Source organism: Anopheles arabiensis, chromosome 3 (assembly GCF_016920715.1).
Source record: "Anopheles arabiensis isolate DONGOLA chromosome 3, AaraD3, whole genome shotgun sequence".
Taxonomy (NCBI): Eukaryota; Metazoa; Arthropoda; class Insecta; order Diptera; family Culicidae; genus Anopheles; species Anopheles arabiensis.
The window spans coordinates 34,701,273-34,725,937 of NC_053518.1; the positions used below are offsets into that span (position 1 = coordinate 34,701,273).

Below are 24,665 nucleotides of genomic sequence, written 5' to 3' on the forward strand. Positions count from 1 at the left end.
TCTCTGATCCTACTCTAACTATAGTTAGTCCGATGCCGACTGCGGCAAAATTGGAATCAACAGTTCTGCCAAGTCGGAGTCATCCGGAATCGTACGGAGTCGTCTTGAGTCATCCGTAGCCGTCAGAAATCGTCAGGAGTCGACCGGAATGGAATCGGTGTCGATCGGAGTCAACTGGAGTCAACTGCGACTCTGAACGATTTCGGACAACTTCGGACGAATCCTGATGATTTCTGACGACTACGGACGACTCCATCATCAGACTACGGCATCAGACTAAGTCTAAGTCTAAGACTAAAACTCCCGATAATGCTATGTGGACCTAATTACCGGAGTCGGCTCCGAAATTATCGGATTGGTATCGGAGTCGATTCCGGAATATGCCAACTTTACCCATCACTAATAACAACATTTTGGATTATACAGAATCATTATTGAATAAGTTGTCATTATTTAACGAGATCATTAGTATCTTAAGAATCCTCTTCCAAGAGCTTAACAAAAGAAGTATAGATCAAAATATCAAATCAAATCAATATTTGGTCTTTGTATACTTTTAAATTTGTATTCTCGTGGACGGCCGAGTATCGATGAAACAAATAGAAATATATTCATCTTCTCACACTGTTGTTGAACTTGAATGAACAAAACAAAACGCACGTGCGTCCTGACCACGCAAGGGTTTAGCAAATCAAATCGAAACCAAACCCGCTGACCGTAAGCTCTTTATGCACGGGGTTCGCTCGGGGTGCGCGCGCTTGTGGATTGTTCGCCAACGTAGATAAGCGAGCGAGAAAGGTGACCCGGGATCCTCTTTTCCCAACCCACCACCCTAGTTGCTCCTACTGAAGCGTAAGTCCACCGGAGCAGTGCCAGCGCCAGTGCCAGCACGATTGTCGGAACAGGTTGGATCAGGGATGTCCGGACGCGAACTCTCGAATCTCGGCTGGCCAATCTTAGCCAATCGGCTAACTTGTCGTCCCGCGGGAACGACCATTTGAAAGGCCAAAACCAAGGGAACCAATGATGCTGATAAGCAGGGCAAGTGCAGGTTGTTGCACATTCGCGTTTGCGGCGCAGTGACGGAGCTCGGGTTCAGACTGCCGATGTCTCCGATGTCGTCGATTTGGTGGCATTCCCGGTCCCGGTTTTGCGACGCACGATTCCGGTGATTGCTCATTACAACACTCAGTCGGAGCGCACAGGGAAGCACTTGCTGATTCTTCTAGCTTGCCAGCAGAGCTAGAGCACCTGGGAACACACGGATGGATGTGTGATCTGCTGCCCTCGAGTGGTCTGATAGCGACGCTCGATCCACACCTCCACAACCCCAAGAACAGCCATGAAGATGAGGACGAAGACGACGACTACGACGACACAGGCAAATAAGATCGAGCATTACATAAATAATGTAAACATACACATTAATCAATTAAAAACCGAAGCGAACGCGAACCGAATGGCAATGGCGCAAAGCCGGAATGATGGCATCGGGTCCTCCTGCTCCTTCATCTCGTACGCCACCAACCCCGGTCGTGTGCGCGCTCGAGATGGAAGGGAAATAAATTATTTCCCGTTCAAAACAGGCGAAAATTAAAAGCCCTCAGCATCAGCGTACTCTGTGTATGTGTGTGTCTCCATGTGTGCGAGGACACGGTGACGACGCCGAGGACGCACTTGGGGACGAACTTCTTGTGCATCGGCTTGCGCCATCCCTCTCCATTTCACAGTCAAATGATATCTCTCGATCTTCGCCCTTACCAGTCGCCATTGCCACACTCGTCGCGCCGTGATTTCTTCTCCCATCCACAGGCAAAACTCATTGCAGACACATATCTTCATCGTCTGTGTGTGTGTGTTTGTGTGTTTAGTTCGTACAGGGCCGTTTCGGATTTAAACCAAAGTCTCCCTTCGGATCCAAACACGGATGAAACAATTCGATGGATCGATTGCCGCTTTGTTCGCAGTTGCTGGACCTGCACCAAAGGCACCGAGGAAAAGGGGCAAGGCATTGAGTGCAGTCAAGTGAAGTCATTATCCTACGGGCGGGATTGGGTGTCCCTTACCGGTGCACAAACCCATGATGCATTGCCTACATGCACTCCACTTAACCGATGCGTTAATCGCATAAAACCCTGAAATTCATTTGCCGTTCGCTGTCGAGGGGATTGGAAACAATTATCCGCCCTCTTCAAACACTCTTTTTCTCCCTCACACGCTATGCTTACTTTTTGCATGATTATAATTACTGTTGAATGTATGAATCGTTCTAATACCTAAGCCTGCCATTCTGCATTTCGTATTGATTTATTCAAATTTCCCCCAAACCCTGGCCCTTCAAGTTCCCATCGAGCAACAATCACGCGTCCGACGGCGTATGTACAAATCATTACTTCAAGTGGGGACACCATGTACCCGAAGGGGGTGCCACATTACAACCGCTCCAACCGCATGCTCGAGTGCCAAAACAGAAGCACAAAATATACACTTCACCGCCACCTTCTTCCCCCTTTTTGCACCGCGCTTTCAATTGGCGCGATTCCGAAAAAGCGATTCCAAAATATGCAAAATAAATATTACCACCCTCGCTTGCACATACATACGCTTCTCCCAGGGCAACACATCTTGTGTAAGTGTGTGTGTGTATTGCAGCATCCCATAGCCCCCCCCTCACGAGTGTCAGCAACCAGCCAGCGCACATTCGTTCGTACGTTCGTTCGTTCGCGCTGCTCTTCGGGAGACGGGTGTAATGCAACGGCCTTGCAAGGAAGAATGCATGTTTGCTGCACTCCCGTGGAAACCTCCCCGTTTGCTACCCACTCCCGTTCGTTACGATTTGCTTTTGCGTTCACGTTCCGTTCTTTTCTCCGTTCCGCCGGCTGCGCCAGTTTGCCCCGCTGTGCCCTAACTGAGGCACCAATCGTGCTCTCTTTCTTTCCTGCTTCCGAAAACCGACTACACCTGTTTTCGAATAGTTTCGCGAGCATTGCTCTTGGTTCGTTTTTCGTGTACTGTCATTGCTGGTTTAGTTTATTGAGTATAGTTTGCGTTTTGCTTATAAATATAATGGCTTATAATATAAAGGCTTTTAGAAATATTAGCAAAGCTTCACGAGTATTTATCATTCAACGTATCGTGTGGCTCTTTTTACAAATACTTTAAAAGCATTAAATACTACTAAATCCTTTCCCAAAAAAAAAACTAAAAAATCCAACAATATTTTCGCTTATATTATATATTCCACTTCAACCAAAAGCAAATACTACTTTTGCTCCACCTAGGGATTTTCTTCGTATTGTGTTAGTGCCATGTAGTTTGTGGCAGCCGCCAGAAAATGGATCCAACACAACTACCAAACAGCTTCCTTATGTACAATAAACTTTACATCCACCCTCATCCAACCAACACACCAAACAACACAAAAAACACACCACATTTCTCCTTAGCAGCAGCAGCAGCCCGAACGCTTGGGAAAAGAACCGAACCCACACACATACTTTGGAGCTTCTTGCAAGCATAATGCACTTTCCCTCTAATGCATCCCTCCTTCCCACTGGGTTGATGTTCGAGCAGGCGGCAGCAGCATTGATGCAATTGTCATTTTCCCGTCCCGAACTCGCGGTTTGTTCTATGTACCGCGCGGCTACCACAGGGAGCAAATGGGAAAACGCGAAGAGAAAGAGAGTTCTCTTCTTGAGGAGCTTACGCTCCCAGTTGGGGAAAATTGCAACCAACAATATCTCTCTTTCTTGCCTGCTTTTCTCACTCATTCGCTCGCTCGAAATTTCCACTTTTCCCCTCAGCGACGGTACACACAGCGAGCAGGCTAGCTGTCCTGTTTGTGCGCCGATTTTCCACCCTGCTCGCCATTTTCACAACACACAAAACCTCCCCATTGTAAGTGAACAAAACGGCCGGCCGAAGCACCCAACCCAAAACGGTGGGTAGGGGTTGGAAAATGAAGTGTCGTGTGGTCTCTTTTCAGGGATTGTTCTCGCTCTCGCTCTCACTCTCTCCTCCCCAATGCGCTGGGGAAATGTACTGTTTAGCCTGACAATTCTTTTCCATTCTTTGTGACGAACCGAGTGCTGTTGGGGAGTAGAGTTTGCTTCACTCCGAGCTTGCTCTTATGTGAAGGCGCGGGGGAGAGCGAATGCCTTACCTCCCACGCGTGCAAAACGTTCTTCCCATCAGCCTCTCTATCCAGGGCTCCAGCAACCGGTGACAAGGGAAACCCGTCTCAAGAGCTGTACGGGAAAAAACAACAGCAGACAGCAAGGAAAAGCTAATTTTCTCCCCATGGCAGAATGAACACGATTTGCGCTACCTTACCAACGCCAACGCCAGCATTGGCGAGCATCCAGAGACAGTAAGAAAATTATGCTTTTGCCATTTGCTAATGTATTTTTGCGTGTGTGTGTGTGTGTGTGTGTGTGTGTGTGTGCAGCTCTCCCCCAAAAGAAAACCCAGCGCCTTTCTTCCATGTAATGAGTCGATGCTTTCCCGGGAAGTACACGTTTTGCCCCCCCAGGACGGCAGAACGCAAGCATGCGACTGACGACATTTCACCGCCCAGACACGGGCTGGGCAATAGGGCAGTATGGGGCAGCGGGTGCAGGACGGGTACATGCCACATGGAACGTCAAACCTTTTCATGTGAAACGATATTTCATCATTTAATGTTCGCTTGTACGTGTTTCGTGTGAGCTTGCTAGAAGTGTGAGTAGTTCAAACCAACATCAAATCAGGTTGGTCTATACTTTTGCGTCAATCGGCGTAATATGATGCTAGGCAAGTAGGCAGGTTGTTTTGATTTGTACGCAGGGTAGGGTTGGTAAGTTGTTTCCAGTGATTTCATAACCTTTTTTTGCATGTAATCTCAACGACTCTGATGTAATAGAAGTGACATATTTTCATCCGGCTTTTTCTTTTTCAATTTAAGACACAACTTCTGCGTTATTAGGAACTTCTTCTTTTCTTTAGATTAAATTTTGTAGTGTTGCTGTGGAGCGTAAAACAAGCTTTCTATAACGCTGGAATAGATGCCTTGGCAACACTGTTGCCATCAAATGCCAACGCTTCACGGAAGAAAAAGTATGTCCCACTTCCCTGCCGACCAGGGTGGTGAAAAATTCCCCACAATCACAACGCACAAGAGAGACAACATTTTTGCTTGGGACTGCGCCTGCCTTTCCAACAAGGCGCAACAAACCTTCAAGTACACAAAGCTACGCAAAGAGCCTTCCACTACTTTATTGCAATCGCGCAGATAAACTAGACGCGGCACCAAGCGCGCCATGATAAAGTGGTCAACTTAGCAAAACTAACGATCATCCAAACGAGAGATTGTCCGCGGTGAGAATACGCAGCACACTGAGGGCAGACAAATACAAAAGGCGACAAGGCGCCCACCATTCGCAACACGGCGTAGTCTGCTTGCGCAACATGGAGACGCACGGTGGCTAGTTTCGCGGTTTTGGAAGCCATTGCGTCGCGTATTGACCACAAAAAAAAATCGTGTGGAAAGAAAACACACAGCACAGAACAGGGAGGACGTGCAAACGGAGGAGGAGGAGGACGGAGTGATTCGTTTTGCAAAATATTATTATTCCAGTTTTCATTCACGCAAATGCAGCCGGAGAGGCGAAGAAGCCATCCACTAGGAAGCGGCAAAGCCAAAACGGGGTGGGGAAACAAGACATGGCTGTAAAGTGTTTGGTGGGCAAGGCATAGGAAAAGGGAAGACATGAAACAAACAACACACACACACACACAGAGCCACCCTTGTAAGCCACCAAACGGCACTGAAAAACTAACCTAACCCGCTACGAGCGGCTCATTTCCACCCAGTCGAGGCGTACGCATCAACCTGCGCGCGAATGCAACCGGCACCGACCGACCGGCACGATTAGGCTGCACCGGAGTGTGGGGACCACGTTTAGCCAGAACTTGCACCGATAAAAACAAATACTAATATACCAATGGTAATAAAAATAATAGCAATAATCATGCCGGCGCTAATAGTAATAAGGAAAATGTAAAAAATCGTCGCTAATCAGACAAAACTTCAGGCCGCGAGAAGCGGCCACTAGAAGGGAGCGGGTGGAAGAGAATGGGGCAGACAGGGAGAAGGCAAATGCACGGCTGCACTACATCAGCATAAAACCTGTCGCAGCATTTTACACCGCGCGATAGGCCAAACTGTTATTAGCACCAACTGTTCAAAAGCACAGCCTCTGCCTGCGTGTGTGTGTGTGTTTGTGCGTGTCTTTCTACCTTTTTTTTTGGAGTTTGCAGCCGAGGCTTTCCTGCAGGCCGCTGCTCCGTGCCAATGAGAGCCAGCCCGCACTCTCGTACCGGCACCCACCCTCCCGAAACGCACCGAAAGCGAGACTCAGCGAGGCACTTATTTTCATTTTTATTGCCATTTTTTATGGGACCCTCCGTTCGCCTGTCAAAGGCCTTCCTTCCACTCTCCTTCCCCCTGCTTTCCTTCCACTATTCCGCATTTTGGTTTTGCGTGCAGCCCTTCTCAGCCTTCCCGTTCCACCGCGACAGGCCGAAGCGTCCACGGCTCGCGTCGACACGCAAAGCAGCGCGCGAGCGTTCTCTTTTGCTGGCTTCCCTGTGGCAGGCTGCTGCTGCCGTTGTTGTTGCTGTCTGTGTCTGTGTCGATAATCTCTCGCGTCTTCCTCGCGTCCCTCTCCGCCTCGACACGTCCGCGATAGGGTCCCCGTGTGATCGTGAAGCCACGATCGACGACCAGAGTACACCCCTGTGAAGAAGCGTCCTACAAATGGACGACGGAGGGGCGATGGCGGAGCGTCGTCCGACAGCCGTCCGAAGATTGTGAATAGATTTCTTCAACTAAATGTCCACAATCGGGCGCGGTGAGAAGGTTTGCGAAAGGAAAAAAACAAACGGGGTGAGGAAGAGAAGAACGAGGAAAATCTACGTACGAACGGCGTTCCTGATGGCCTGATGAGGCTATGGAACCCACGAATATTATATTGACCGTGCGCTCGTGAGGGGATGAGAGACGCTGACCACAAAACCGGTGAGACCGGGCAGACCCACAGATACTACTCCTCGCGGTTCCGCAGGGGTGTGTAGTGGCAATGGGGAGGCGAGGCGAGGGGACAAGCTGGCCAAAGTAATGAGCTATCACATTAACTATGCGTTTAATATGAAGCGAGTAAATTGCGACATCCATCTCCTTACTTATGAAGCAATAAAAGTGTACGAACGTACGTACGAACGACCGTTTTCGCAACTACTCCGGCCGGGTCGTCGGATGGGGACGAGAGGAGAGGGCTACATCTGGACAGCTAATCGCCACCGGCCAGCCAGGCTAAATATGTTGCTAAATAAATTTTGCGAGCTGCTAATGCTAAGGTGACAATACAAAATTGGTTGAAAAAGCTGCATCGTCAGCTTTGGGGTGCTATTATTGTGGGATGATAATTAAACGTGAAAGCCTGAATGTGTCAGTTTCTCAATTATCCAAAGATGGACGCACACTCCACAAACACAACCATTGCACCATTAATTCTTCTTTCTCAGCCAAAGCCAAAGAATAAGTCATATGATTTGATGGATTTCTTTATATTCCCTGAGAAGATCTCATATGGTCGGGGGGGGGGTAGATTAATTCTTCATCTATCGTGTCTGCTGCTGTTCTATAAAGGTTAACATACAATTAGAATGGATAAATAAAAGTTATTTTCTACAACAGAAGAATCTGAACGAGATTAGATTAGAACCCACGACCTTAAGTGTAGCAATCTCAGCACTACGCCTCGGCTCTATCGATCCGACAAAGTCATGGCAAGGACAATTAGCTATTTGAATATGACCTCAAGTACTCTAATTATTAGGAAGATGATGTTTTATTTGTTTCTGAACCATTGTAATGATTTGTATAACTATTATTCATGAATATCATTAAAACAACACACTGAACAACAAACTCAAGATATTAATTAATTTAAAAAAAAAACAAGAAGAATGATTCTTCACTTCCTAACATGACTGTTAAAACGCACGTCCCTCTTGTTTGCACTAACACCAAAATGTCTTGACCAAAGAGCTTTGCAAAAGCATTATTGCCACCAAACCGAGCTCGTTTTATTTTTATTGTCCACTGGTCAAGGCTCGCGGGCATTTCCATACCTCCGCCGCAAGCAGCAAACAATCAAAAAACACAAAAAGATAGGTCAAACTCTTAAAACCTGAGCCCTTCACAATGGACCGAGGCTGGGGTGGACGTTATCTGCCATCATGCCACCCCGCTTTTCCATTTACTGGATAATGTTTCATTAGATACGTCGCGGCCCACCCCTCTGTGTCCCGGGCCCACCCCCACCAAACCGGACTCTGGCACAGTCTTCTCAATGGCAGAGCAGGATGAGAGCAGCCAACCAGTCCAACCAACTAGCCAGCCACCAAGGTAGCATAATTAAAACACCTCAATCTCTAACGGCAATCCACGCGGAGAGCATTCACAACGTTGCGCTATAAAAAATTAGCTCTCGTAACGCTCTTGTACGCCTGCTTCACCCTGTGTACGGGATTTTGTCGTTTGATCGTAATATTTCTTTTTATTATTTACCCCTCACCCGTGCCTCGTTGTTGCCTTCATCTACGTTCACCCGGGCAAGAAGAGTTTAGAAACTTATCTTCCTTTTGTATTATCATTTCATTTCCTTTTTGCTCCCCCAGAAAAAGAGGAAGAAGAAAAAAACGCGATCGCACACATTCCTGGTCCGCTGTTTCAATGTTACTGGGAGTTCACCAGGTGCCGGGGGAGGCGAGGAAGAAGAAGGGTTTCGTGTAACAGTCACATTTGGCTGATTGAATGGACAAAAAGAAGTTTGCCAACCGCGGCCTGAGAGATCCGGGGCGATCCGAGGAATGGGCGACGACGAAAAATCCATAAACGGACAAATGAACCCAGCGAAACGCATTTGTGCTGCCTCAACACAGGCAGGCAACAACGAGAAGAAAGACAGAGAGGAAAAAAACAAAAAAAAAACAGACACACACACACAAAACAACCTGCGACGCGATCGCACCAAGATCGGTGGTGGTGCACGTTCCATTAAGCGCTCCACCAGCAGCTCCTAAGCAGCGGACGAGCGCGGTCCAGCGCACAAAAACGCACACATGGGACGCACACCGAAACGTTTAAAACAAAGAATTTAATTATGTTGACATTCGTCGTTTTTGTGCGTTCCAGTTGCTTTTCTTTTCTTTTTTTTTTTTTGCACCATTCCCCATCGCGCAAACGCTCGTTACCCCGGTGTCCCGGTTTTTTTCTTTCTACGTCGCTTCCTTCAGCGTTTGTGTGTATCATTGTGTTATCGGTTTCAATGTGTGTCTCCTGGTCACGTCACCAGGCCAATATGCGGTCCCCTCTTATGCTGTCCCCGTGCACTGTGTACGCGTCGATTGTCTGTTGTGCTCTTAATAAGCGTTTCTTGCTGCGTTCTGGCGTGTGTGTTTTTGTTAGGTTGTTTTTTTATTATTATTACTCTCTTCTCTCCTTTCCCACACTCCACTGGACAAGAGTGGCATTGTCTGGGACAGCACAGGGGGAGGCCACCTCGTAATCGGGTCCCATAATGGGGGCCTTTTCTTTAAGAGCGATGCACATTTCGCTCGTCATATCAGCGGCCACGCGGTCCCGTGTGCTTTGTGAATGCGCAAACCTCTCAAAACCGTCGAAAATCGAACGGAACGGATTAAGAAGAGAGGATGCATACACACACAAACACACACACAAACTCCGTTTGAGTGGCAGGTTCGGTTCAGTTAGGGCGCATAAAAACCGAGCAGAACGAGCTGCGGAACGGAACGAGCTGATGCACCCCCTGAAGGAGCGAAAGTGCAATGACGCCCCGGGAATGCGAGTTGCGAAATGAGCGCGAAAGACAAAAGAAACGGCGAAGGAGGGAAGGGAGGGAAACAATCATAATACTGCAAGAAGAATTAAAACAAGTTCATAACAAATAATGTCGGCTGCCCGACGGGAGTTCGGGGTTGGAGGCAGAGACAGGGGCGGGGGTTTTAGTGCTGCAAACACGCAGCCGCATTCTCTGGCCGCACGTTTTGATGCACCATTCTGCTGCAGTTGAGATGAATCTTCCTCCACAGCGCCCGAGATGAAGATCGAAATCATCTTTGTCTGCTTATCTGGTGGTGGTACCCCTTCGGGACGGCTTCGGGTGCCCGTCAAGAAGGAACAAGAACCTCTTTTCATACTACGGCAGCAGCAGTGTGCAGACTCATTATGCAGCTCCGGTTTTAAGTCAATCCATCTGCACATTGGCAGCTCTCTCGTCTTAGTGTGTGGGGTTATGCATGTTTGTATGCTGCAGCTACTTCCGCAGAGTCGAGAAAAACTTACTGGCACAGCAGCGTAGGGTGTCGTGAACCCGAGCAGTACGCGTGCACTGCTTCAATCTTACGAAACACTTTCTTTAAATCCGACCTCGTCACCCACAGGTTTTTTGTTTCTTCTGTGTTGCTAACGATGATCAGAAACTGTCGGTGCTGCCACCACATAATCCTGGCCTCCCCAAGGCCCCAGCGAGCACACAACAAAGTACTATTAATCACTTCTAGTTTCTTCCAATTTCACCGTACCTGCCAATCGAACGTTTGAACGTGAGAAAAGTGATTTTTCTTCCGCCCGTTCCAGTGCAAAAAGTGCACCAATGTGCGACCGGCAGCGTCACCCACCCACACATGATTGGAGGGGTTTTTGGTGCGAGCATGAAACATGATCTTCCGTGTTTGCCGCGCGCCGCCGCCTTTGTGGGTCCATTTTTGGGAGGGAATTGTGTGGAGCTTTCGAAAAAGGCGGCACGAGTACGCGAGAGAGTGCACGCGCTTTTGGAGTTGCGGTACCGGCATTGGCGTCGTTTAGGTGTTAAACGTCAGCCGAGGCAGGAAACAGTGCCTGCCCGAAGTAAAAAAAATCGCAATGTTTCAATGAGGTGGGTATCGAGACGAAGAATTGCAAATAAAAAGAGAGATGGAGGTAATGCGAAGGTTTTAGTTTGAATTATGGCAACCCATTATGGAGCTACCTTTCACTGCTGGTGTTAGAGCGCTCGGCTGATCGACTCGACTTGCACTCTGCCAGCCTGCAATAGCATTCCAGGTCTCAAAACCACGAGGAACAGACAATACAGAGCGCGGCCGACGCGTGATAATGAACTGTTACGGCTGCAAGATGCACCTTGTTAAGATGAGCGCACCAGATGCGAGTGCTGTATCCCAAAAAATGTTGGACGCAAAGCGCGCTTCAAAGCACACCGAACACCGAGACGGTTGATCAATTACTTCCCATTGTAAAGGTGAAGCGCATAAACAAATTGTTACCGCTTTCGGTACGCGCTCACTGTGAAGAGGATCATTTTCCCCCCCAAAGAGCGCTCTCCCTTCTTGGAGTTCTTGAGAAAGAATGGCAGCAGAGGCGGCGGTGGCAACGTGGGCCATTAAATTTTATCCACTCCAACTTCCACGCCGCTCGGCAGTATCGAAATCAATCACACACGGTTGGAACTGCCGCGCCAATGTGATGGGTTCGCTTCACACTTTGCGCCCACTAGGAAAACGTCCCCTCCTTCTGCCCCGCATTTCACTCCACCGAGGGAAAATGCGCTTTCTCCACCCTGTCCCTCGTGCTCTCCAGAAGCAACCTCCAGCAGGAGCTCTCACCTTTAACTGTCTTTCTTGAGAGGGGATAATAGGGAAATGCAAAGGGAAGTAATTTATGACTCGTACCAGTTTTCCACCGCACCGTGTGGTCGACACACACACATACACGCTCATTTCATGCACCATCAGCCTGTCCCAGCGTCCATCATTCATTCTTACTCCGCGGACGAGCTCAGCTCACTCGACACGATTCATCTGTCCGTTTATCCATCCGCGTTGTAACATCCCTCCCCACACACACACACGAGAACTCCCTTGTTTTCTGGAAAGTCGTTTTCCAAATTCTACTCCCCGAGATCGATCCATCAATCAGTCCTCCCCCCCCCCCCCCCCCCACCCGTTGTTGTAGGGGTTTTTCTTTTGCTTGTGCGCTCTGCTCGCGCCGCGCCTCACAATGGCGATATTTTCCACTTTTAATTACCTGTTACATCATATTTTTATTCGGCTTCCGTAGCGGCCTTTCTTCTCCTCTCTCTCTTCTCTTCTTTCTGTGTGCGTGTGTGTGTTCGGGTGCGCTGTGAAAACCAATCATCACCGCCGGGCCGGGCCGGACTCGTATTCTAATTCGGTATTGCGCAAACAGTGCGGTCGATGCAGGCCAACAAAGTGATGCCGTTCCGTCATTATTTTACCCAGTGTTTGGGGGAGGGGGAGGGTAAATGAGGGGGAGAGAAGGGAATCCCACTTCGATCATCGGAGAAGATCTTTCGATCGGTGTGGTGTGTGGTGCGATCGTAGCATATGATCCGTTGCGCCACACGCCACAGGCCGTGCGAGGTTTGAGGTTTCCTTTTGCGTACCTTTCGGCTTGCAACACACACACACACATCCTCTCCGAATGTGCAATGCGTTGCATCGATGATGGAGCATTCCATCATATCGCCATTGGGAGGGGTCGGGTGGTAAAGCCCATCATTTTACGGCTAGTGAAAATTGATTGTTTGGAAACATAAAACAGCCGTAGGCAGAGGAAGGGCAGAGAATTTTGCCACCATCCAGAGTATCGCTTCTTGTTTCGTTGCTTTCCCCCATCCAGACCAGGGATGATAATGTTAAAGGGGGGAAGGGAATTGGGGTAGCATGATTAACAGAAACCGGCACGGCACGCGAAAGATCACAAGAAAGCATTTAAAACTATCCCGCACTACCAGTGCACTGCTCCACACGGCTGCAGGCCCTAAGTGGATCGCCCGTTAACCTCAAACCGGGCGGGAGCGGAAGTCCGAAACCTTCAGAACTTCAAAACTACTAATACTCCCCCCCTCCCCTCAAATGCACTCTCCATGCCCAGCCCTTTAAGAATAACCGCTTCAAAACAATTCCATAAAAACAACAAAACAACAGCGAAACGCGCAAACCTTTAGCAGCAGCCCCAAGATGGGGGATGAAAGTAGAAAAGAAATTGGGAAAAGGAGGGGAGGAAGTGGTGAAAAAGTTTTGTTTATAATAAGCCGAGTCCCGCGATGGAAGAAGGGTCCGTAAATAGAAACGATATATAAATGCTGTATGCTGAGCATCTCCGTTGTACCGTACCGTACTGCCTTACTGCCCCGACGCAACTCCTTTTTCCCGCGCAACGCGATCGCGATCGTTTGAAGATGCAACACACCTCCGGTCGATTGGGAATGGGGGCCGAGCGGGTTTATCTTATGACATATATTTTCCAGAACAAATATTTGTGTTTCCCCCTCCCCTCCCCGGCGTTTTCTGGGCCAGTGTGGGCACAACAGGGGAGGAGTTTGAAAGTGCGAGTCTTCGGTGGGTTGGATTGTGTTGTGGAGCGAGTGTGAGAGTGGGGAGAGAAGTTACAGACAATTGCAATTAATTGACTGCAAGTAGATAATGCAGTGTTGGAAAGAGAGAGAGAGAGCCCAACATTACTATGTGAAGCATCATTTTAATTATTGTTTTGAGATTGTGATCGAAAAAAGATTAAACAGAGTTGCTTGTTACTAAAGGGTTCAACCCAGCAAAAAAATTCAATTGCACTTTATTTCGTTCTTCTGTTGCTAAGATGCACTAAATTGCTCTTTCGAGTTCTTTCGCCTCTACTATAAAATGATAGTTTAATACGAAATTTCAAGCTTGGAAAACAGTGATATAATTACAGGTTTCATTTACAAGATTTCCCACAATTTAAGGACTGTTTTCCGTGATTGTTTGAGATCGTCTCACGCTTTATTCACCGTATGCCATAGATGTTTGGCTTGTTCCCATAATTTATTGGTATCGTCCGATGGGACATCAATACAATTGATCCAACAAATTCTGGAAAACGACAAAAACCCGTGAGAACTCACCCAAAAAAAATTGTGATGCATTCAAATATTTTCAGGAAATAACCAAACATTCATGGATCTTCTTCTTCTTCTTCTTTGGCACAACAACCGTTGTCGGTCAAGGCCTGCCTGTACCCACTGGTGAAGTGAGCTTGGCTTTCTATGACTTATTGTTACCATAGCAGGATAGTCAGTCCTACGTATAACATTCATGGATAACTCTGTATTATTGTAGAAATGTAACATACAAGATCTCTCCTGAATAAGCTAAGAAAAATCTAGTGGATGTAAACTAATTTTCACTAATTGCAGAAATGGCTGACTTAAAGAAATGAATAGCAACTATGCAGACTGCATTTCAATTTAGCGTCAAACACCGCATTTCGCAATAGGGTAAATGGACCAATAGTGGTGCAATTTGTAGTGGTACAAATGTGTTTTAATGGATTTAAAGTGTCAGGAAGGACAATTTCTGAATATTTTAACACATAGCAATTGGAATTTGTTTTATCTTTGCAATCACAACCATTTTTACCATGAAACACATATCAATTTTACGAAAAAATACATATTTTTGTGACTGCTTCGTAGTACCTATAATGGTGGTATGGTTCCTATAGTCATCGTATTGTGTTCCTATAGTATAGTGGTAAACAAAGATACCTCAAAAACAGTGTATAATATCAGTGAAACTAAATTTTGAAGCTGTTTTCGTAGTAATAGCAAGGATTACAGTCATAATATTGGTTTCTTTCGTAATTTGATTGTAAAAAAATGTATTAATTTGATTGATGAAAATAATGACTAAAGTACTGTATAACACCTGTCACAAACTCATTTCTGTTGCTTATTTTAATGATACAAGTACGAAATGTCAAAAATATCGTCGAAAAAAAATCTAAAATGTCATGTTTTTATTGATTTTATAACTAAGACCACTATAGGAACATGCCTTGGGTACCTTTAATAACACTATCGTATAAAACACTTAAAAATACGTAAATATGGTCAAAAGGCAATAATTTTTATAAAACTATATTTAATAAAAATTATATTTAAAAAAAACTAATAATTGCGTTGCTATGTGGTCATTTAGAACGTTGAAAAAGATTTGAGTTTCGTTATGGAATCCTAAGGATTTTGGCAAAATGTTGACACATTTCACAAAATAATGGATTTTTAGGTCATTAAGTAACGGAATGTCCCCATTTTACTTTTAAACCCTTTGTTAAAGGCTAGAGAACATTTCGCACTAACATAAATAACTTAATTACTTTTAATTTGCCATATCTACCACTTTTTGTGCAATACCACCACTATTGGTACCACCACCACTATAGGTACGTTTATCATATTGTATGGTACGATTTGCATTAAAAAAACATAACGAATGTTTAAAACATTTGAAGTTAATTCGAAGTTAATGTTCAATAACAAAATTCATTTTCCAAAGATGCCAAAGAAACAAATACAGTTCAGGACAAGGACTTCTTATTATCCTCAGAGCAAGAAATTCCAATAAATTGAAATTGTCATTGCATTTGTTTTCAGTTAATCGTAATGCGTAAAACAAGGCCCATATATTAAACGAGACACAGACAAACAAATGGAATTTTCCAAGCTTTTTCACGTTCTGTTACTGTCTTTCACACATGCAAATGTATCACCCAAAACTCAGCCCCCTTATTTGCTGCATGATTGCGTATCCCTGAATTCCCTCACAAAACCATCCCAGTCGGAAGCAAAAGGCGGCGATGCAAAATTTCATTACCCATCAACACCTACATTCCATTACGAGTCAATTTGAATTCCATCCGAATGCGTACCAATCAATCGGCTAATCACGTGCCAAACCACACTCACGACCCATGGTCTAATTTTCCACCTCCAAAAGCATGCTCTGACTCGACTAGAACGAAGCACAGCAGAGGATGGGAGCTGCCACAATCAAACAATGTGCCAGGGCCAGTTTTGCCGGACCAAAGACAAAAAAAGCTACCTTCGCTTCCCACCATTAAAAACGGTCATAAAACGATACAACCGAACCGTTTTGTAACAGCGCGCCAAAAATGCATCCACACTGCACACGGGGGTTTGAGTTGAAAATTGAAAATTTCAAATAAAACGTTTAAACGTTCTGGAGCTGCAGCAGAACTGCTTGGTGTGAGAAAAACTGCGACCCGATGCAGCAACGTACGAGTTAATGGTGGGGATGCATTGGAGCGCTAAAATTGCTGAAATTGGGAAGCTTAACAGCGTTCAGGAGCGTTAAGGAAACGACGGACGGAAACATGCGGCCGATAATGGCAGCCGATCATAAAACAGTGAACAAATTCTCCTTTCTCGCAAACGGCGTTACTTTTGTACCGATTTTACCATTTCCACTTTCCATCTACCTCTGTTTTGGGGCCATCGTTGTTTTAACGGCCATCGATTCGGGAATGGCTGCCGCTGAATGGACCGTTGACGGGTTGCCTAGAACATGCAATTTAAAATGGTTGGTGCTGCTTTGCCGAGCAGTTTTGACGTTTGCTCATCAGCGTTTCGTTGGGGTTAAGGAGTTTCAAAAGGAAATTAATTACAACTATGTACAACACAACTTCCCCATTTTTTCCCCACCCCCCGGTTTATCCGGTACGGTGCAGAAAGTGAATAAATTGCATCCATTCATACGAGCCCACCGCCCAAGCTTTATATCTCACACGATGCAATAGTAGTTGAAAAAAAGCGGGTTAAATACAGAGGAAAACACATCACCACTGGTGACAATGTTTTACAGCTCCCCGGACCGCATCATTACCGCGCGCAAAGCGTTCGGAACGGAGCCGACGTTTTTAATTGCCACCTCGCGCCCCATGCCTGTATTTTCCTTACTTTTGTATCGACGCACAAACTTCGCTGCTGGCAATCAGGAATCAGGAGTACGTCTTGTCTTAAACGGCACGTTAACCGCAACGCACAACGCTCACCCGTGCTGGGCGAAAAATTCAAACTGACTTTTTTACGATATTCACACGCGCTTGCGACACGAAGAGCCGCGGCGCGCAACGTTTTGGCATGCTGTTGTTGCCTCGCTTTGATGTTTCCCTCCACCCTCTCCGGGGGTTGATGGCTCCCACACTGCACCTTGCCCCGCCGCTTGCCTGTGCCTGGGATGCATCAAAAACCCAAACGGCGCTGTCCAAAAATGGCACGCCGTTTTAAATCGTCGCACTGTAATTTATGTAAATTTTCCCTTCCAGCGACATCGCGGCACTCCCACCCCCCCCCCCGGGTCACCATCATTACTCTGCATGGCTGGGAGGGGAAGGAGTTTAAAAATCGTTTTAATTAGGGTTAAAGGGTTTCGATTAAGAGCTCGAGCGGTTGTTAAGCGGCCAGCTGCATGTTGAAATCATTTGTTTCTCCCGAAATCCCTTTCCCATTTCTGTTTCTCTGCGTGTGTGTGTGTTTGTGGCCAAAAAAAGCGCTTCAAAAATTTCATCCGATACGAGACAAAAATACAAAAAAATAAAACACAAGCGCTAATGTTTTGCTAATTCATTGCAATGTATCTTTTCCTCGGTATCAACAAATTGTGTCACTCTTTCTGGGACTGTCCCACCGGAGGCTTCGTTTTATGAGCATTAAATAACTCATTTTTAAACTCCTCGGCAAGTGTGTACATTGTCTGATATTGTCTCTCACGATTAAAACTGCTACCTTAAAGAGTCGTCTTTGTTGCCGTTGCCTTTTTTCTCCCTTTGGGCGTGAAAAATCGATAGCGCACCCCACAAAAAAACCTTCTCCCTGTGCCGCAGACGCCGCAGACGAAACCGTAGCAGCCTCCGGGCACTGTTGCTGCTAACCCTCGCATCGAACATAAAAAGCATTCACCAAGCCACGCCGACGCATCATCCCGCCGACTTCAGCACCCTCTGTGGAGGGTGAGATGGATGGGTGCAAAAAGAAAAAAAAAACAGCGACCGACGACCCCGCCACAAGGATTGGGCTGGAGTTGAAGAATTGAACGAAATGAAAACATAATCGGGATTCGGGTGGGACAACAACGACGGCATGGAAAAAACGGACCAAAGGAAGAAAAAGAAAAAAGAAACAAATCCACTCCACCCGATGGAAAACGCAAAGGTGTGTGCGCGCGGGGGCAAAAAATGAAAATGAAAATTGTATGAAACCAAACAGCGAAGCGACGACGTTGAGCGGTTTGTGGAAAGAAGCGAGGCACACACACAAAAAGGCCCTTCCCTGTTGAACGACAAAACGACAAGAAGGACCAAACCAAACATTACACTCACAAACGCAGAAAGGAGCTCCTAGCGATGATGGTGATGATGATGGCAATGATGATGTTGTTGTCGAACAGGAGCATTATCAAAAAGGGCAGCGAGAGAGTCCGGAGACCGGATGGTCATACACACACACACCTACACACGGTACCGAGATAGAGCGCCGAGAACGGGCGGGACAGGACAAAAAAGGCGGACCGGGCAGGAAATGGAAATGAAAAATGAGGAAAACAGATAACCGTAAATTATTGGGGTAAATGGAAATGGATTACGGAGGGCTGCGTAAGGGCAAACGCGTGGCCACCAAACCGAACCGAAAATATCATCCCAATCGCCCAATCGGACAGGTGAACAACAGCGCGGGCTGGCTGGAGCGGCTTTTCCTTCCACTTTTTGCCCCTCCGCATTTTCCAATGAAGCGGATGAAAATGGAAATGGGCTGCGAGGGTGAAGGAAGGAAAATCGTTTCACACACACACACACACACGCGCACACATTCGTATCACGCGTCGCTCGGGCGGTTGATAAGGGAGATTGTGGATAATGGACTTCCATGTCAGCATAAATAAATACACGGCCCGCACACATTTCGGGGCAGGTGAAATATTCCTACTGGTGAAAAAATGGCCGTGAAAGGTCCTCTCACATCCTGCGTGTTGTTTGTGCGTGTGTGTGTCTGCGTGTACATACTAGTAGGCTGGACGGGAAACACTTTGAAGCGGGAAACAAATGAAGAACGACATTTGATGTGTGTTGGGGGCAGTTTGGTGCAAAGCAATCGTCCAAAGGAAGGCAAAAAGTCTTCTCCATTCCATTTTCCATTTGCTCCTCCACCTTGGCCCGAAAAAAAAACACATCCATAAAGATGATTGGATTCGCTAGAAAACAGTTGTGACCTCGTGCCAGACGTGCACACACTGGGCGTAATTTTCCATAGCAATGAGAGGACGGAAAGAAGCTTCAACAGACTAACGCACAAATTATCTCTAGCTGTAAGTTGAAAGTATGGAAGACGAACAAATAAAAAAACAGCAAAGTTCGTTATTTCGATTACTCACACACACACACGCTATGAATTATAAAACACGTGCGAAGAGAGCCGAAAAGAATTATTACATCACTTATCATCTTATCGGCTCCACTGTGTTGTTGTTGTGTTGTTGACTTTGATTTTCCGCTCAAATTTCATCTCCTCAGACAAAACAGGCAACAAAAAACTATGGGAATGGGAGACGGACAAAAGTGGAGGCAAAAAATTAGACAACCCATCAGCTTCTTATTTTCGTCACGCTGCTCGTTATCAAAACAGACGAGCATTGTTAATCACGTGTTGGGGGGTGAGCATAAATTCGAGCCAAAATTAAAAAACATAAAAAACAACTCAAGTGCATCCGTGACGAGTTGATATGTGTGTTTTTTTTATTGTGTTTTTTACACTTGTTTTAATGCTCCTTTTCTTCTAATTGCTAGATTATGGTTACGCAAGGGGGAAAGGATGCCGATTGTTTGAAGCAGACTGAATCAAAACAATCTGAAGTAGTAGTTTTTTTGTAGTGTTGTGTACAAAATAGTAACACACTGCTAATTTTGTTTTGTCTCCAGCGTTTGATTTTCGAAATGGAACTGACCTTTCAACTGTGCACACAGACAGACAATCGCCTAGACCTAGACCACAAAACCTTTTGTTGATTAGTTCCATTTGCTCCACTGAGGTTAGTCCTTAGCGACACTCCATGCCGAATCGATGGTGAAATTGTTTTTTTTTTTTTTTTTTTTTAACAGAAAGATAAGCTCATCAGGAATGAATTGTTGTTGTAGGAATGAGCACTCACCCCAAATTGCAGACGCTCCTCTGGTATGCTGTGGTACTCCCGTCCGAGAGCGCTTTCCGAGTCCCGCCGGAGTTCCTTTAGACACCGTTTTTTTATTCCACGCCACGGGACTGGCCACGTTCTAGACACTTTTTAAGCTTATTACACGCACTGTTTGCTATTAGTGTAGCTACAATAGCACTCCTCACTGATGCAAAGGTACGTTTTTGTGACACTAGTTAGTTAAAACACTCCTTCACTGTACATTTACATGCACAAAATAGCACTTTTTCCACTTCCACTTGCACTGTTTTTTTGTTCAGTCTTCGGAAATTCACCTCAATTTTGACAATTCATTTCAATGTGGCACCTCTCCACGGCTACTATCTCGCTGATAGAAGAAACACACCTTTCGGCACATTTAAACAATACACACGCTCTGTTTCCTGTCACCCCGAACACACACACACATACAACTTGGGCGCAACTGTTCTGCGTACGGCGAGAGTTATCCAAGGAAGACGCGCCGTGTCACCGTGTCACTCTCTATACCGGACGCGCACAGCATCCACACCGATTGAAGCCCGTGATGCGAAAAGAGCCGAATGCAAAACGGGAATCGCGCGTCACCGTGCCTGTCGTCATCGCGCGGACCCACCAAAGCTCTTGCTCTCTCTTTTTCATCTTCTCTTGCTCACTCTCTCTAGCTCGCTCGCATCTTGAGGAGGTTTCTTTTCGCACGCGAGAGTATTGTTCTTCTCTCAGCCTGCTGGGGATGCTGTTGCACTAAACAACACGGTGGCACGGTAGGGAATTCCTTATCCCTCTATCCTGATTGCCCACCGTCGCCGGTCTTCTGCCGACCCCTCTTCTAATCAGAACCAGTCGCAACGTCACGTTACATTCTCATCCGTCCTGAGAGACATCGAACCGCGGCTGAACGCTCTCACGCGTGTTCGCGGAGGGTTTTTGATAATAGAGCCCGAAGGCACAACAAAACAGCAGCTCACTTCCTGTATGGTGATGAATCGCCCTCTCTCTCTCTTTCTCTCTATCTCACTCTCCCACAACTCTCATCTCACGCTCTCTCTCTCACTAAAATGGGAAAGACAGCAGCATCGCGCGCACGGTGACAATACCAGCAGCCGCGCTTTCATTCTTTCCGCCGGCGGGCGTGCATTGTGCGCAAGCGGGATAAACGCTGGTTTCGCAGCGCAATTTTCCCAACCCAATTTCTCGGCGGGGTGAAGGGTAAGGAGAGCAGGGGCAACCATTACAACCATTGTGCCATTGTGTTTGCTACCGTTTTTCCGCACCTCACGAGCGAACGCTTCTTTTCCAATGGGGCGCAAGTGAGACGGACTGTGGAGTCGTGCGGGAGAACATTACCTTTGGAGAGCGAGAGAAAAGAAAAAGCAGACCTGAACTGCTCAACAATTCGATGGAAAATTTGAGAAAATCTGAAGTTCATTTCCGTACCCAAATCATAGGCAGATGATTGTATCACAGACATGATTAAGATCATCAAACAAAAGGGTGAAATGAGTACATGCGCTTAAGATCCCCTTTTCTGCTGTCTTTTCTTCAGGAAAAGTTGAAGATTTTAATTCCCACTAGAGCACGGCTCTACCCTTTCATCAGCTTAATGCATTCGATTGTAAGACAAACAAATCGGAGCCCTTTCTTCTTGTCTGGGCAAAATTTCTTCTCTCCCACCCGGTTTTTGATTTCAACCTACCCGTTCCTTTTTTGGAATACTGGAGGATCTAATCGCAAGTAACGCACCAACGATGCGCAACATGCGATGCCTGTTCCGTCACGCATGTCATGGAGTTTAAGTGTCAAATCAAGTGCGACCAAAAAGGAGGCAAGGGGCATAAGAAAGTGGAGAACGGTACTGTTGGCAAAATTTCAGCTCATTTCAGCTTTCCACTTCCGGGGAGCTTCGGGGATTAAAATGCAAAGCAAGACGGCAGTGCTGGAATTGTGCCTCTGTGTGTGTGTATTTTTGACTGTTTCTGGCTTGGAAATTGAAACACAGAAAGCGATTCTCATCGCGAGTTCTTGTTTGTTTTTCCCCCGATTTCCCCGGCCTACCATACCATACACACGCACACGCCCTCACACCCCTCTCGGGTGTGTGTTTGTAAGTGGAATTACGGTCGAAACTTCTCCGCTGGACCCCATCAAGATCATCTTCTTCGGGTGTTGCCTAGTAGTAGTAACGGCCTGAGAGCAGTTGTAGTAACCTTGCGTGCGGAAAATCGTTTGATGATTGACGGCGAAAGAACACCGCCACCGACGTGGAAACTAAGGCACAGGGGGAGCGGGGGGGAGAGAGAGACAGGGTAGAATTGTTAGCATAACAACACCCGGTACATAATCAGTGGCGGACTTCGTTTTTGACGAGCTCGAAATGATTGTTTACATCCACGCAATCGACACGGGCTCACCCATTTCCACTGCAGAGTGGGGCAGAGACAGATAGAGAGAGAGTCTGGATGGGATGGGATGGGATGGGACACCAAACCATCATAGCACATCGTCATCATCAGTCTTGGCCGTCGTCGTCTTACCGACGGTGAGAGACAATCTGGAATTTGATTCGTTTTCTCGAAGTCGATTTCCCTTCAAGCCTGTCAATTGATGTAACAACATGCGGTGGGTTGGGGCCTTGCAGATGAAGGGACCTGCTAGATGAAATGAAAGAAAATTCATTTCCCGAATGACTCGCAAACACACAAACACACACACAATACAAACAACGCCAATAGGCACTAATAATTCGTTTGGTGGGTGCTATTTATTTTCCGTTTTAAGCAACATTCAACACAACGCAAACAAAGGACGTTTTTTGGGGGGAAAATTGGGGAATGGGGATTTTCTTGCTGAAGGATGCTTTCTTGCTTTCTTGCTTTCTTACTTCCAAAGCAAGCAAAGCAGTGTGTTCACTTTGGCGTGTGTACTAAAACCAGTGCCGTGGAGCGAAAAAAGGAAGTGGAAAACAATTTACCAACATGAAAGCGAATATGGTGCTACCGTTTATGGCCAACCCACAGGCCCAGCTTCCGTTGCGAGTGGTGGATTAATGTTTTACGATCGAACCGAACAGACCGAGGTTAATCGCTACGCGCCCCGAGGACACTTGTTTTTTCCCCGAGAGCCGAGTTTAGTGCCGCCGCGTTCGGTTGTTTGATACGCTTAGTTGGCAGTTTTGCTTTTGCGGGATGGTGATTATACAAAACAAACGGCGTTAAAGTGAATTTGATTCTCTGGAAGCGCCCGAAGGTTTGTTTGAATTAACGGAAGCGCCTAGTTGGAATGGTCACATTAATGGGATGTAATAAAAATTAGTTCTTGTGTTTCGTGGTAGTAACAATCGCCGGATGGCAGCGCATTAGAATAGACATCAGTTGTCACATTCAGTTAATCTTTGAGCCATATAGTTTATGCTCTATACAACTGGAATATCGTTAAATTATCTGTTTCATCTCTGGGATTTTCGTGGATCGGCTAATTAGGTGCACATTGTGTATTACTTTAAAAGGTACATCAAATTCCAGCAAGATTTAATAAGGCATCTGCTTTAAATGCCTTTTATATAAAACAAATTCATAATTTCTTGGATTATTTTGTATGAAATAGATATATATCACTCTAATTATATGACTGTCTACTCAGTATCATGAGATTTAAACAGGACAAAAGTAATGTTATTGTAACTAGGATATCTTCTTCTACTTAGGGTATTGACAGAATATCCTGCTTGGGCATTTCAATACTCTTTTTTCATATCTTCAACACCACAAACCCGAATCGAAATAACCCTTGTTGAGGAGAATCGGTATTGATGAGGATTATAAAGTCTAAAGATTGTAATTCAAGAAAGAGTCCTTCTGCAGATATGGAAAATCATGATACGTTTATGGCTCTTAGTAGTTTTGAGGAAGATCTTAAATAGATCAGATTTTGGAGAAATTCTTCTCACACCTTTATCGCATAAAATGGGAAAATGTATCTCAAACTAGCATCGTTAAGGACATTCTTAATAAAATCTTACATGTTTTTATAAATGCATTATGCAGTTACAATGTGTCGAATTCTCAGATAATACTAAGAAATTGCCGGTCTGGTGGTACAGTCGTCAACTACGACTTAACAAAATTCCCGTCATGGGTTGAAGCCCCGAATAGACCATGCTCCTATACGTAAGACTGACTATCCTGCTATGGTAACAATAAGTCACTGAAAGCCAAGCTCACCTCACTAATGGGTACAAGGCAGGCCAACAAAGAAGGCAGGGTTTTTATGCCAAAGAATAAGAAGAAGAACTAAGAAATACTACCAGAGACCATTCATAGCTTCCAATCAAGGGAAAACCGCATCACTAACATCTTCTAGTTCTATTCTGCTCAAAATTACCATGCAGAATTTGAACAATTATGATGTCTCCAGGACCAAATTGCAATCTAAATCCAAAAAATATGTAACAATCTCACACTCGTGCTATCATTACTTCCCGAATTTGTTTCAAACTAAAACTTGCAGAATTTTGACCTCAA

General features: G+C 45.9%; 1 protein-coding gene across 2 annotated transcripts in view; it reads right to left on the bottom strand.

Annotated features, from left to right (window-relative positions):
• Positions 1-20,724, bottom strand: part of LOC120901372 — a 53,440-nt gene extending 32,716 nt beyond the window's left edge. For both annotated transcript variants that reach the window (XM_040309246.1, XM_040309245.1), the window contains exon 1: positions 20,125-20,724. The gene's annotated coding sequence lies outside the window, so the exon portion shown is untranslated. The remainder of the gene's footprint in view (positions 1-20,124) is intronic.
• Positions 20,725-24,665: the final 3,941 nt, after the last annotated feature.